The sequence below is a fragment of the Peromyscus maniculatus genome, chromosome 1 (genome assembly GCF_049852395.1).
Source record: "Peromyscus maniculatus bairdii isolate BWxNUB_F1_BW_parent chromosome 1, HU_Pman_BW_mat_3.1, whole genome shotgun sequence".
NCBI lineage: Eukaryota > Metazoa > Chordata > Mammalia > Rodentia > Cricetidae > Peromyscus > Peromyscus maniculatus.
In genome coordinates, this window is record NC_134852.1 from 162,090,018 (window position 1) to 162,104,010 (window position 13,993).

At 39.3% G+C, this 13,993-nt stretch overlaps 1 pseudogene; it reads left to right on the plus strand.

Moving 5' to 3' along the window:
* Positions 1–13,080: 13,080 nt before the first annotated feature.
* LOC102906265 (peptidyl-prolyl cis-trans isomerase A pseudogene) lies at positions 13,081–13,680 on the plus strand (annotated as a pseudogene).
* Positions 13,681–13,993: the final 313 nt, after the last annotated feature.

Below are 13,993 nucleotides of genomic sequence, written 5' to 3' on the forward strand. Positions count from 1 at the left end.
TTCCTGCCAAGTTCCCCTTCCTCCAGGAAGCCCCAACTCACTGCTCCTGAACCTCCTGCCTATGCAGCCCAGCTGTGTTGAGGACAGTCGTCCCTCGGTTTATGTTGACTGTTCAGGAAGGAGTGTGGTCTCCTCCGGAGGTGACAGTGGTTCCCACTCACCCTTTAATAGGACTTGCATGTAAGCAACAAGATGGCTGCTGCTAGCTTCTGTTCTGATCAATTTCTCTTCTCCGGGGAAAGCGGCTGGTGTGAATGCAGTGGTATCCCATTTCCTGACAACGAGAGCCTTGACTCAGCTCTTTCCATGGAAGCCTGATCACTTCAGCTCATCCTGCGTGACCTCTAATCCGTCTTCACTCCCCCTTGCCACCATGACTTTGAGAACGTTTAGCTACAAGGCCGCCCAACGCTGAGAAATGTTTTCACCTTTCTTTGTTCAGGGAACCTGCCACTGACCATCCTGGAACAACTGAGATGCACTTGAGGTCTGATTCAGACTCAGCAGCAGAGTTTGAAAACATACCACAAGGGCACAGTCATGACAGCGAAGGCACATTTGGGTCTGACGTAGACTTAATTTAAGACATAGGTTGTTGCCAACCCAAACAACAGCCACTGCCTGCAGTCACGCCCGGTCTCTACTCAGGACTGGGAATCTTTTGTCCTCAGCGGCTTCGTCACTTTAGAGCAGAGGAAAATCTGGAGGTGGCAACAAGGCCCAGGGGGTGAAGACCCTTGTTCCCAAGCCTGGCAGCCTGAATTTGATACCCCAGACCCACAACAAGCCTGAGCAGTTGAAACTCTGGACAGGACTATCTTTGATCTTGGCCCAGGATTCCTGGAGGCATGGGTGCCTGCGGCCATCCTATAGCGTCCATACTGTGCCTCTTGCATTTTGGTTTTCCTCCACAGCCACTCTACTCAGAGCTATAGAGAGCCGAGCCCAGAGTCACAGTATGAGAGTGGGGACGGGGATGGAGGGAACCGCCTCCGGAAAGCCCCTTCTCCCATCACAGTTTAGCACAGTGGTTCTCAACCTGTGGGTCACAACCCCTTGTGGGGGGGGGTCAAACAACCTTTTCACAGAGGTCACATAAGATCATTGGAAAACATAGATATTTATGTTATGATTCATAACAGCAGCAAAATTACCATTATGACGTAGCAACAAAAATTATTTTATGGTTGGGGGTGGCTCACCACAACATGAGGACTGTAGTAAAGGGCAGTGTATACAGAACTTTATACTTTATGCAGAAGTGTGTAAAGCTGCAGCATCAGGAAGGCTGAGAACCACTGTCTTGGCAGGATATTCTCCCTGACCTCTTCTCAATAGAGCATGTTACCATGAGCTTTCAAACTGCTGACCATACTCATATTCGTTCCTGATTGCTGCTATAACAACATACACAAATGTCTTTAAAAGAATTGTTTTTATTTCATTTCATTGTGTGTATGAGTGCTTTGCCTGCATGTATGCATGTATGTACATGTACCACAACATGATGGTTGTGAGCCGCCATGTTGGTTCTAGGAACCGAACCCTGGCCCTCTGAAAGAGCAAGTGCTTTTAAATATGGAACTGTTTCTCCAATCTCACAGTGTTTTAAAACAACACCAGTAAGGAATGGAAAGATGGCTCTGTGGTTAAGAGCACTGGCTGCTCTTCCAGAGGACCAGGGTTCAATTCCCAGAACTCACATGGTAGTAACAGCTGTCTGTAACTCCAGGAGATCCACTCTCCTCTTCTGGCTCCTGTGGGTACCAGGCATGCAAGTGATACACAGATGGCATACATGCAAATCAGCCGCATACATAAGATAAGAAAATAAAAAAAGAACAGCACCAACATGTAACCCCATGGTTCTAGAGGTCTAAAATGAATCCTCCAAGGGCTAGGAGCAGGTCATCAGCAGGACCATGTCTCTCTGGGACTGCAGACAGACTCTATCCCTTGCCTTCATGCCTCCTAGAGAGGCAGCCCATGTTCAGAGTGGGACACCATTCCAACTTCTACTTCTCTCCTCATGTTTTCCTTTGTCCCAGATGCTCTTACCACTCTCTTATAAAGACCTATGTGATGACCTTTGGACAATCCATAAGAACCCCTCCCTTTCAGAATCCTTAGTTATTTCGGTAAGATTCCATCTGTCATGTAAGGTAACATTTGCACACATTCAGGATAAGGACCTTAGCATCTTTGGGAGCCATTATTTGGCCCACCACAATACCCAACAGGAGAACACATGTGTTTATCTGTAATCTTTTATGAAATATCATTCTTACAGAAAAGTAGATAATGATGCCATTTTTAAAAAAACTGTGCACTTAGCACAGCTGGATCCAGTCTCAGCGTTGCCCTACTTTATTCAGTAAGGGAATGCTAAGGGTTAGAATGTAGCTCAGTGGTAGAGCACTTGCCTAGCACAAGAAAGGCTCTGGCTTTAGTCCCCAGCATGGCAAAAAAAAAAATACTAAAATTAAATATGGAAGATTTAGTTGAAGCTCTTTAAGTTTCCCCTCTTTAAGAGAATTCAAGTAACTGTCTGTCTCCAACCCACTCCCCATATCACACCCCCACCCCACCCCCTACCACTGCCCTGCTATCATATGTGTATGTCATATTCATGTGTGTGTGCAGGTACTGAAGACACAAGAGGACATGGAGTGTCCTGTTCCATCACGGTCTGCCTCATTCCCTTAAATGGCGTCTTCCACTGAACTTGGAGCTAGGATAGTAACCAGCAAGGCTCAGCAAGTCTCCTGTCTGTCCCTACCCTAGCTCCACAATGTTGAGCGTACAGGTATGCATGTGACCACATCCAGTTCGCCTCATGCTTACACAGCACAGTCTTACTCACTGAGCCATCTCTCCAGGCCCCTCAAGTGTCTTTTGAAATTTAGAATTATCATCCTCATGCATGGCTTTATATATTCAGTGCCTTTTTGTTACTTACAAGACATTAAGGCCTAATAAGTAATATTTACATATAATTTGGTCACCTCCAGGAAGCTTCCTAAGCCAGCCCTCCTACTCTGGCCATGATCTCATCAAAAGGTGTCAGCCCCAGAATGAGGGTGAGATGGAGGGAATAGATTTTCCTCTGGGACAGCACATTATTATGCTGAGAATAATGTAGTAGGACTTTCATTCCAACTGCCAGCTTCAAATAACAACATGGAGACTTATTAACTATAAAAGCTTGGCCTTTAGCTTAGGCTTATCCCCAATTAGCTCTTATAACTTAAATTAATCTGCTTCTATTAATCTATGTTCTACCATGTGGCTTTTTTACCTCTTCTCCATTTCTGTACTTGTTCTGAGTCTCCTGGCGTCTTTCCATCTCTCTTCTTCCCTGAGTTCTCTTTCTCCCTGGAAATCCCACCTATTCTCTCTTGCCTAGCTATTGGCCATTCAGCTCTTTATTAAACCAATCACAGTGACACATCTTCACACAGTGTAAAAAAAAAATATTCCACAACGTTTCCCCCTTTTGTCTAAATAAAAAGGAAAGGTTTTAACTCTAATGTAGTAAAACTTTCTATAATAAGAACAATTATCAGGTGAAGAATTACATTCACAATGCCCAGTCCATTTGTATTTGGCAAAATTGGAGAGATTACTCTATTATTTATTCTATTTTGGTGAGTCCAAAGTTTTATACCTAAATCATTTTTTATTATAACTTGTATTACCATCCTAAAAATATCTTTTTAGACCTTAAAACATCTTCTTAGATAAACAACTTGAGCTTTTATGTTTTTCAACCTTATAAACTTTACATCTCTTTTATAAGTTTCTTTTCTGAATTTGGCAACAAAGAAGATGGTATAATTACCTATTTTTCAACCACATCAGAGACCTGAGAAGGTTATAATATTACCTGAGTAAACAGGAAGTGCACAGCAAGCAACTTCCAAAACTATAGAAATGTCAGAAACAGCTGGCTGCTTGGACAGTCACACAAGATTCCTCTGTAATGTTGGAACATATTCAACCTATAGGCCTAGAATGTCTGACAGACTTTTCTATGAAGCAGAAATTTTGAAAGATTGTCCTACCTTGTCATGGAAAAGTTAGGCACTCACCTTCTTTGTGTCCTGCTTGTCCAATTTGGACAGCATACTGTTAGCAGTAGAGGCAAGGGCAGTTTCTTACCCAGTGGCTAACTTTGCCACAATAAAAGTAAACTCCATATGGAGGTTCTTCAATGCCAATTATCTTTTTTTGAAGTAAAGTGATGCTACCAAGAGCAGATAAGTCTCACTGTCATGAAAAACCTTGTTATTAAAACATTTTAAATGTCATATTTCTTAGGTCCCTGAAGTGTTTGAAGACCATCTGTCTATCTGAAATATATCTCTATTTGACCTTGAAAACATACCTACATGACTACGAGTTTGATTGTTATAGATGACTAACTACTAACCTGCATTTCATAATTATTCTAAATAGTTTGTAATAATAGCTTTCAAGGACTAGAACTATACATTTTAAAGTGAGCTGCATAGGTACAATACCTTAAACAAGAGTAGAAACATATATATTAAAACAAAAATAACCTTAAATTTGTATCAACATACAAAAATATCTTAAACAATAGTAGACACATATAGAGCATGTTTTAACAAATATAACCTAAAATTTGTATCAATACAAAAATCCATACCAATGTAAAATATTTGAGATTAATAGTTGCTTTTTCATTTAAAGTAGATTCAACAATTTATTTTTTTATCCTATTCTTTCCATATTCCTCTTTTCTTTTCAGAAAGAGACCCCCGAATCCAACCTCTCTTGCTTAGTTTCCTCCCTTACCGTGACAAGTAACAATTTGCAACCAACGCCCCTAAATGATGACAAACATTCATAACCCACTGAACAACCAAAAACCACCTATCCCACCTCTTGGGAATGTGGTGTCATGTTCTTAAAATTACTTCCTGCTGTCTGGAGGACGATTGCATCTTCAGGGGACCCTGAGAAAATTGAGAAAATCGTCAAGTCCTGGGAGAGCTAGCTGTATCATTTGTTGTCCAGTTTCTGTGCAATGGGAAAAGGCAGGGCTTATCTCAAGACTTGGTGAGAGTAGTCTGTGAAGCTGGACCATTTCAGTTAGCAGCTTTGAAATTGTCCTGAGCAGTTAGTAGTTGGAAACTAATCTTTGGGTGGTGTTTGTCAAATTAATGACATTAACACAATCCAGGTGGAATCATTGTTGTGGGGCTCCATCATCTTTAGGAGACCTCAAATGTCACTGTTAGGGATGGTCATGGTTTACTGCAAAAAAATGTAAACATTTTAAATGTCATATGCAGCAGGTCTTGGAGAGGTTAAAAGACCACAATCTGTTAAATACATCTGGGGTACACAAGCTTAATTCCTAGTTACATGCTTCAGAATCAAGCTCTAAATCACATACAGGAAGCAGGATGAAGTTTATTTCTAAAATTAGTACTCTATATGACCATTAATATCAAAACAGAAAGTTTATATATACAGAGAGAGATGCATAAGAATCTTATTAATTTTGAGATAATAGTTATACATTAAGAAAAGTTTTAAAGAGTCAAAACAAACCAAAGGATTATGAGATTAGTGACAATAGAATAGTCTCTCAATTTTGGTTTTCTTCTGTCCCATGCCAGGTAGCTCTTCTGACATGAGACAGATATTTTGGATTTTCCTTTAACAAGCATGTTTGAGTTTAGAGAAGGAGAGAGTCACACTCCAACTCCAAAGCCAGCTTTGATTTTTAATTGAATTGGGATCACAAAAAGACCATTTGCATTTTATGTTTGTAGAGAGCAGCAGACACAAATATTTGGGAAGATTTATTAAATTCTACCTTTTTGGATGTGTGCTATGCCTTTAGGCCAATTTACTCTTTTTCTTGGGACATTTTCTCCATTTGTCCTTCTTCTTCAGATGTCTCATTTGTCCAGTTATATCCGAATTTCTTAGTTGGATGTTTGTATTCTCCTGGAAAGACAAAAACAAAACAGAGCCCCAACCCTAACTTTGAGGAGTTCCTTTTTTTGGCAAGTTATATCTTTGTTAAGACAAAAATGTTTTTTGGCAAGAGAAAAAGTATTATCTTTTAATAATAACACACTCTTTTTTTTCATACCTGATCAAATGAAAGTTATATTATTATAAGTTAGTTTGGTTTGAATGACCAAGCTGTTTGATGAATTATCACCTCACCTAATCAAGAGGTCTCTCTTATTTGAATCTAATCTTTATCAGTCTTCTTAGTATCCATAGCTTTTCTTCTCCTGTGGAAACAAAAGCAAGACCTCTTCCCCAATGTAACACATATCCTGGTTTCCATTCTGAGGTCAACACATCTTTAAAGTATACAGGCTAATTTAATTCATTAGTTTTTTTTCTATTATACAATGTCTCTCCACTGCCTCTTGCTGTGGATATTGCTCTATATAAATAAAACACTGATGGCCAGTGACCAGGCAGGAAGTATAGGTGGGACAAGGAGAGAGGAGAATTGGGGAAACAGGAAGAAGGAGGGAGAGACATGGCCAGCCACCGCCAGGAAAAGCAACATGTAAAGACGCCGGTAAGCCACAAGCCATGTGGCAAGGTATAGATTTATAAAAATGGATTAATTTAAGATATAAGAACAGTTAGCAAGAAGCCTGCCACGGCTATACAGTTTATAAGTAATATAAGTGTCTGAGTGATTATTTTGTATGTGGATTGTGGGACTGTGGGCGGGGCTTGGTGGAACCTGGAGAGAAGCCCTCCAGCAACAGCCTCTGTTCCTTTTTCATTAGCATTTAAAAAAATTAAAGTTAATAAAGCACTGTGTAATCTATCTCTGGGGGTCTTTATTGTCCCTTTCTGTTTATTAAGCATATCTTTTAAAGTGTGATTAGATCTTTTCTACAACTGCTTGTCCTGTAGGATTGTGTGATATACCTGTAATAAGAAAAAAAAATGTTTCATTTTACTAGAGACATATGCTAGAGCATTGTCAGTCTTAATTTGTACAGGTATCCACATAAATGGCCATGACTTACAATAAATGTGTCACTACAGAATCAACCTTTTCAGAACTTAAAGTGGTTGCCCATCGAAATCCTAAATATGCATCTATGATATGGCACACACATTTTCCATACTCTGCAAAGTGGAACACATCCATTTGCCAAATTTCCTTTCTTGGAGTACCTTTTGGGTTACTTCCTGCATGTAATGGAATTTGATTATGCAAAGAACAAGTAGGACATTTCCGTATAATTTTCCATGGCTTGTTGCCAAATAATAGAAAAATCTTCCTTCAAACCTTTGCTGTTAACATGGTATTTCTTTTTTTTTTTTTAGATTTATTTATTCATGTATATGAATGCTCAGTCTACATGTACATTAGGAGGAATCTGATCCCATTACAGGTGGTCGTGAGCCACCATGTGGTTGCTGGGAATTGAATTCAGGGTCTCTAGAAGAACAGTTAAGTTCTCATTCCTGCTGAGTCATCTCTCCAGCCCCAGGATGGCATGTTTTTATTAAATTCTGAGGCTTCCAGCACATTTCCTATCAATAGCTGATCAATTTTATCATCACCTAGAGGGTCTGGTAGACCTATATAGGATCTGACATGTGTTATATACAAGGGATGATTTCTGTTTCTGATTACTTGTTGTAATTGGATGAATAACAAAGTTAATTCTGAATCATCTGGAGTAAGTTCAGCAGTTTCAATATGTAAAACAGTTCTTCTTGCATGTTGACAGTCAATCACCATATTAAGAGGGTCTGGAAAAACTAATACCATGAGAATTGCATATAATTCTGATTTTTGAACTGAATCATAAGAGCTTTGAGCTACTTTACTTAATTTTCCTGACATAACCTGCCTTTCCTGATTTATCTGCATTAGTATAGAATGAGGGACTCTAGAAATCAACATTCCCTTTATTATATGAGGGATAATCCAATTAGTTCTTTTTATAAACTGAAGTCTCTTGCTTTGGGGGTATTTTTTGCTAATTTCTCCCCCCAAAATTATTGCAAGCTCTTTGCCAATGTTCATTTTTCTGCCCATGATGAAGCAATTTCAGCAAAAGTACCACAATTTCTGCTGAGTTTATTCCTGCTAATTCATGAAATCTCAATTTTCTTTTCAGAATCAATTCAGAAGCCTTTTCTACAGAGGTCTTTAATATTTTACTTTGTTTGTGTGGTAAAAATATTCATTCTAAGATATTTTCTTCTCTATGCTTAAGAATTCCTGTAGGAGAATGCATAGAAGGTAAAATAACCAGAATATAAGCAAGCTCTGGATCTAAGCAATCAACATGTGCATCCTGTAATTTCTTTTCTACCAGAGCCATTTTTTTCTCAGCCTCAGATGATAATTTTCACGGACTATTTAAGTCCTTACCACCTTGTAAGGTTTGACATAATTACTTAGTTCTTGAGTAGTTAATCCAATTTGTAGGCCATAGCCAGTTAATATCTCTCAGAAATTTTTGAAAATCATTAAGAGTTTGTAATTGATCTCTCCTGAATTTTCCTTTCTGTGGTTGAATTTTCTGTAAACCTATCTTATATACTAAGTAATTAATAGAATCTCCTCTTTGTATTTTGTTCAGGAGCAACAAAATTTGTAATCCCCAACAAGGCAAAATTTTCTTTACTTCATCAAACATTTTTTTCTGAAGTATCTGTGTGAGTCAGCCAGTAAGATATCATCCATATAATGGTAAATTATAGATTGAGGAAACTGTTTATGAATTAGTTCTAATGGCTATTATACAAAATATTGACACAAGGTGGGGCTATTTAGCATTGCTTGTGGGAGAATTTTCCAACAGTACCTTTTAACAGGCTGGGAATTATAAGCAGGCACCATGAAGGCAGATTTTTCTCTATCCTGTTCATGTAAAGGTATAGTAAGAAAGCAGTCTTTTAAATAAATTACTATAATAGACCATCCTTAGGTAATACAGGTGGCATGGGAATTCAGGCTGTAAAGAGCCCATTGGCTGAATCACCTTATTTATGGTTCTTAAATCTGTTAACATTGTCCATTTTCCAGATTTCTTTTTTTTTTTAAGATTTATTTATTTATTATGTGTACAGCATGTTTGTCTGCAGGCCAGAAGAGGGTGCCAGATCTCATTACAGATGGTTGTGAGCCACCATGTGGTTGCTGGGAATTGAACTCAGGACCTCTGGAAGAGCAGTCAGTGCTCTTAACCTCTGAGCCATCTCTCCAGCCTCTCCAGATTTCTTTTTGATGACAAATATAGGAGAATTCCAAGAACTGGTCAGTTCTTCAATATGTTGAGCATTTAGCTGCTCCTGAACTAGCTGTTCTAGTGCCTGTAATTTTTCTGATATCAAAGGCCATTTTTCCACCCTCACAGGTTTGTCAGTTAACCATTTTAAAGGTAGGGCAGTTGGTACCACTGAAAGATCAGCAGCTGTTGTGCCCTGTTTATGTACAGCCTGAACAATCTGTGTCTGTACTTGAAATAACATTTTACTATTTCTCCCAGAAGCATTCTTTATTTTATGGTTTGTTTCTGAGATTGGAAGAATGTTAATCTGTGTTATCCATTGCTGCAACAAATCACATCCCTATAAATTCATTGCTATGTTAGCAACATGTGGTTTTAATTTTCCTATCTGTTCTTCTGACCCTATACACTTGACTCATCTTGCATTTCGTTTTACCTAAGATGAAATTCCAATCCTTAGAAGCTAAACATTTACTTCCTGAAGAAGCCAATCTGGATGCCAAGAATTTAGTGAAATTGTTACATCTGTACCTGTGTCTAACAAACCCTCAATTTCAATGCCATTTGTATTTTTAGCTTTGGTCTCTGATCATTTATAGCAGTTTTTCAAAATACTTGTTTTCTGGTATCTCCTGAATTTTTTGTTTTATCTTTTGAATCTGTTCTGTCCTTGATTACATACAAAGCAGTTTTGTTTTTTTGTTTTTTGTTTGTTTGTTGTTTTTTTGAGACAGGGTTTCTCATGTAGTTTTGGTGCCTGTCCTGGACCTCATTTTATAGACCAGGCTGACCTTGAACTCACAGAGATCACCTGGCTCTGCCTCCCGAGTGCTGGGATTAAAGGCCTGCACCACCACCGCCCAGCAGGTATTAAGTCTTTTAACCATTCTGTGGATGAGTTTCTCAATTCTGACAGGGAATAATTGAATCAAATTTGATATTGGGGCCTTTAGGAGGCCTCCCAGGGCATTTCTTTTCTTTCTTTCTTTCTTTCTTTCTTTCTTTCTTTTTTTTTTTTTTTTTTTTTTTTTTTTTGATTTTTCGAGACAGGGTTTCTCTATGTAGCTTTGCGCCTTTCCTAGGACTCACTTGGTAGCCCAGGCTGGCCTCAAACTCACAGAGATCCGCCTGCCTCTACCTCCTGAGTGCTGGGATTAAAGGCATGCACCACCACCGTCCGGCATCCCAGGGCATTTCTTGATGGCAAAGGATTACCTTGACTGTTTCTTGTTCATCTACATCCATGCCTTTTGCATACTCCAGAAGGCCTGGGCCTTCTGTTTGGATTATCTCTAGAAAAAAACAGTGTTTCTAGGAATGTCTTGCATACAATCCCTTTTAAAACAACCTTGTTTATCACAATTAAAACATCTGACATTTTGATTTTTCTTGAAATTTTTAGAAATCACTTCTCCTATCCAAATTTTATAAGTATGAGATGCAATATTAGCTGTATTTCAGATCCATTCACCTATGGGTGCTGATCTTGCCTTAAAAGCTTAATCACTCTTTTGCATTCTCAATTAGCAGTTTCAAAAGCCAAAGATTCAATTAATATTAGTCTAACTTCTGGATCTTGTATCATTCTATTTACAGCAATATAAGTCAATTGAAGTCAATCTTTGTAAAAAAAAAATCAATGAATACTTTTTTTAGGTCTTGTATAATTTTATTAAATTACTTAGTCCTCTTTCCTGATTCTGTCTCAGGCATTCAGCCCTGTCTAAAGCATTCAATGCTGCTATATGACATAGAGCCAAGGTATGATCATCAAATCTAAACTGTCTTTGAAAATCAGCATATTGACCTTCACCAAGAAGCTGGTTTTAGGAAATATCAGTATCTCTGTTTTGCTGTTCTATGACCCTAGCCTTCTTTCTCCATCATGTTTTTCATTGTAACTGAGGACCAGCTTCCAATATTGCTATAGCTAAATCTATTTAGGCTTATGGAATAATTCTGTTCTGAGTTGCCCATCAATTTAATATCTGCTTCACAAAGGGTGAATGCATACCATATGAAATAAATGCTTCCTTAAATCTCTTCAAATCTAACATTGCTACAGGATCCCAATTAATTTCTGCGTAGCCTTAGGGGTGTCTACCATCTGGTAGTCATTCTTGTATGATAACTGGAGAAATTAAGGTTGGTTTTCCAATAACCTTAGTCCAATCCTCTTCGATTTCATAATGTGATGGTACAGTAGGTTCTGCTCCAAATTCTGCTGTCTGTGTCTGATTATTTTTCTTATTTTCATTAGTTGGTCTTTCTAAGTCTTGTATTTTATCAGTACTAAGTCTTTCTAAAACTTATATCTTATCAAAAGTAAGTCCTTTAAAGGACTTTTTATTATTTTCATTAGTAAGTTTATCTAAGTCTTGCATCTTATCAATAGTAAGTCTTTCTAAGGCTTGTATCTTATCAGTAAATTTTTCATATTTGGCACAGTTATCAAATCATTTTTAAGGATAAAATATGAATTACCAAACTGATAGCAATTACAAACAGCATTATGTCAATCACAGCTAAGTGGTTTATCCCCTCATTTATTTTTTTCCATTTGCAAGCCATCCATAATAGCACTATCCAGAGTCCTAACTCTCTGCATTGCGATATTTCCAATTCTTAATATGGGAAAGATTTTTCCTTTTAATATTATTTAACTCTCTCCTTAAGGGCTTCCCAAGTATCTCACCAAATCTGCTGACTTCTCATTTTGTCTGCAGCAACAGCACCATCAGCATATAGCTTGAGGTTCTCCAGTGATTTCCAAGCACAAGCCTGCTTTCTGGAGTCCAGCAAGCAGCAAATGGTGGTGGCCTACTGATGTGAACTCTGTGGCCTTGGCCCATGGCCTGCTGATGTGAACTCTCCAGTTATGTGGTCTTGCCCCACTTTGGGGGCCAAATGTTGTTGGACTTTCCTTCCAGCCACCAGCTCCAAGTAACAACATGGAGACTTCTTACTGACTATGAAAGCTTGGCCTTAGCTTAGGCTTGTCCCCAACTAGCTCTTATAACTTAAATTAATCTGCTTCTATGAATCTATGTTCTACCACGTGGCTTTTCCCCTTTCTTCTCCATTTCTCTACATCTGACTCATTCTGCATTTCCTGGTATCTCTCTGCCTCTGTTCTTCTCAGAGTTCTCTTTCCCCAGAATTCCCATCTATTCTCTCTTGCCTAGTTATTGACCATTCAACTCTTTATTAAACCAATCACAGTGGCACATCTTCACAGAGTATAAAGAAATATTCTGCAACAGAATAATTCTAGCATATAGCATGGTTCATGTATTAGTAATTTTTTCATTGATCTGACCAAAATCCTAAAAAGATGCAACTTAAGGAGGGAAGGGACTCTTCTAGCTCATAGTTTGCAGGCACAGTACATCATGGTAGAGAAATGGTGGATGCAGGAGCGTGAGGCTTCTGGTCATATTGGATCCACAGTCAGGAAGCAGAGAGTACTAATGTTGGTATGCCTGCTTGTATTCAGTCCTCTAAACCCCCAGCTTGGAAGCTGGAGAGATGGCTCAGAAGTGAAGAGCACTTGTTGCTCTTGCAGCAGACCTGTGTTTGGTTCCTAGTATGCATAGAATGACTCACAATTATCCATAACTGCAGTCCCAGGGGATCTGACTTCCACAGGCACCAGGTACACACACACACACACACACACACACACACACACACACACACACACACAGTGAACAGACATATATGTAAGCAAAACACTCATACATATAAAATAAATAAATCTTTGAAAATTATTGGCAGATGCCACTGTCCCCTGTCGCCACTTGCTGCAGCCATGGTCAACCCCACTGTGTTATTCGACATCACTGCCGATGGCGAGCCCTTGGGCCGCGTCTCCGAGTTATTTGCAGACAAAGTTCCAAAGACAGCAGAAGACTTCCACGCCCTGAGCTCTGGAGAGAAAGGATTTGGATATAAGGGTTCCTCCTTTCACAGGATTATTCCAGGATTCATGTGCCAGGGTGGTGACTTCACACGCCATAATGGCACTGGCGGCAGATCCATCTACAGAGAGAAATTTGAGGATGAGAACTTCATCCTGAAGCATACAGGTCCTGGCATCTTGTCCATGGCAAATGCTGGACCAAACACAAATGGTTCCCAGTGTTTCATCTGCACCGCCAAGACTGCGTGGCTGGATGGCAAACACGAGGTCTTCGGGAAGGTGAAAGAAGGCACGAACATCGTGGAAGCCACGGAGTGTTTGGGGTCCAGGAACGGCAAGACCAGCAAGAAGATCAGCATTTCCAGCTGTGGACAATTCTCATTCTTTCAACTTGCCGGCTTCCTACCCACCAGGCCATTCCTTCTGCAGCTCAGGAGAGCACCCCCACCCCATCTGCTCGCAGTACCCTGTAATCTCCGCTCTCACTGAAGTTCTCTGGGTTCCGTATCCTCCTCATTCCCCTCCCAAGTCTAGCTGGATTGCAGAGTTAAGTTTATGATTATGAAAAAAAAAAAAAAACTAAGTAAAAACCATTAAAAAAATTATTAAACTCCAGCTCCTGGGGTGGTACCACCCACATTCAGGGTGGGACTTTTCAGTTAATCCTTTCTGGAAATACCCTCATAAATCCCTGACATGTTTCCATGGAAATCCTAAATAACAAGCATCACAGTCCCTAAATGCAAGGCAACTTCTTTACCTGATGATCAGCAGAACAGGGTGATGAGTTGCCAGGCTAGAG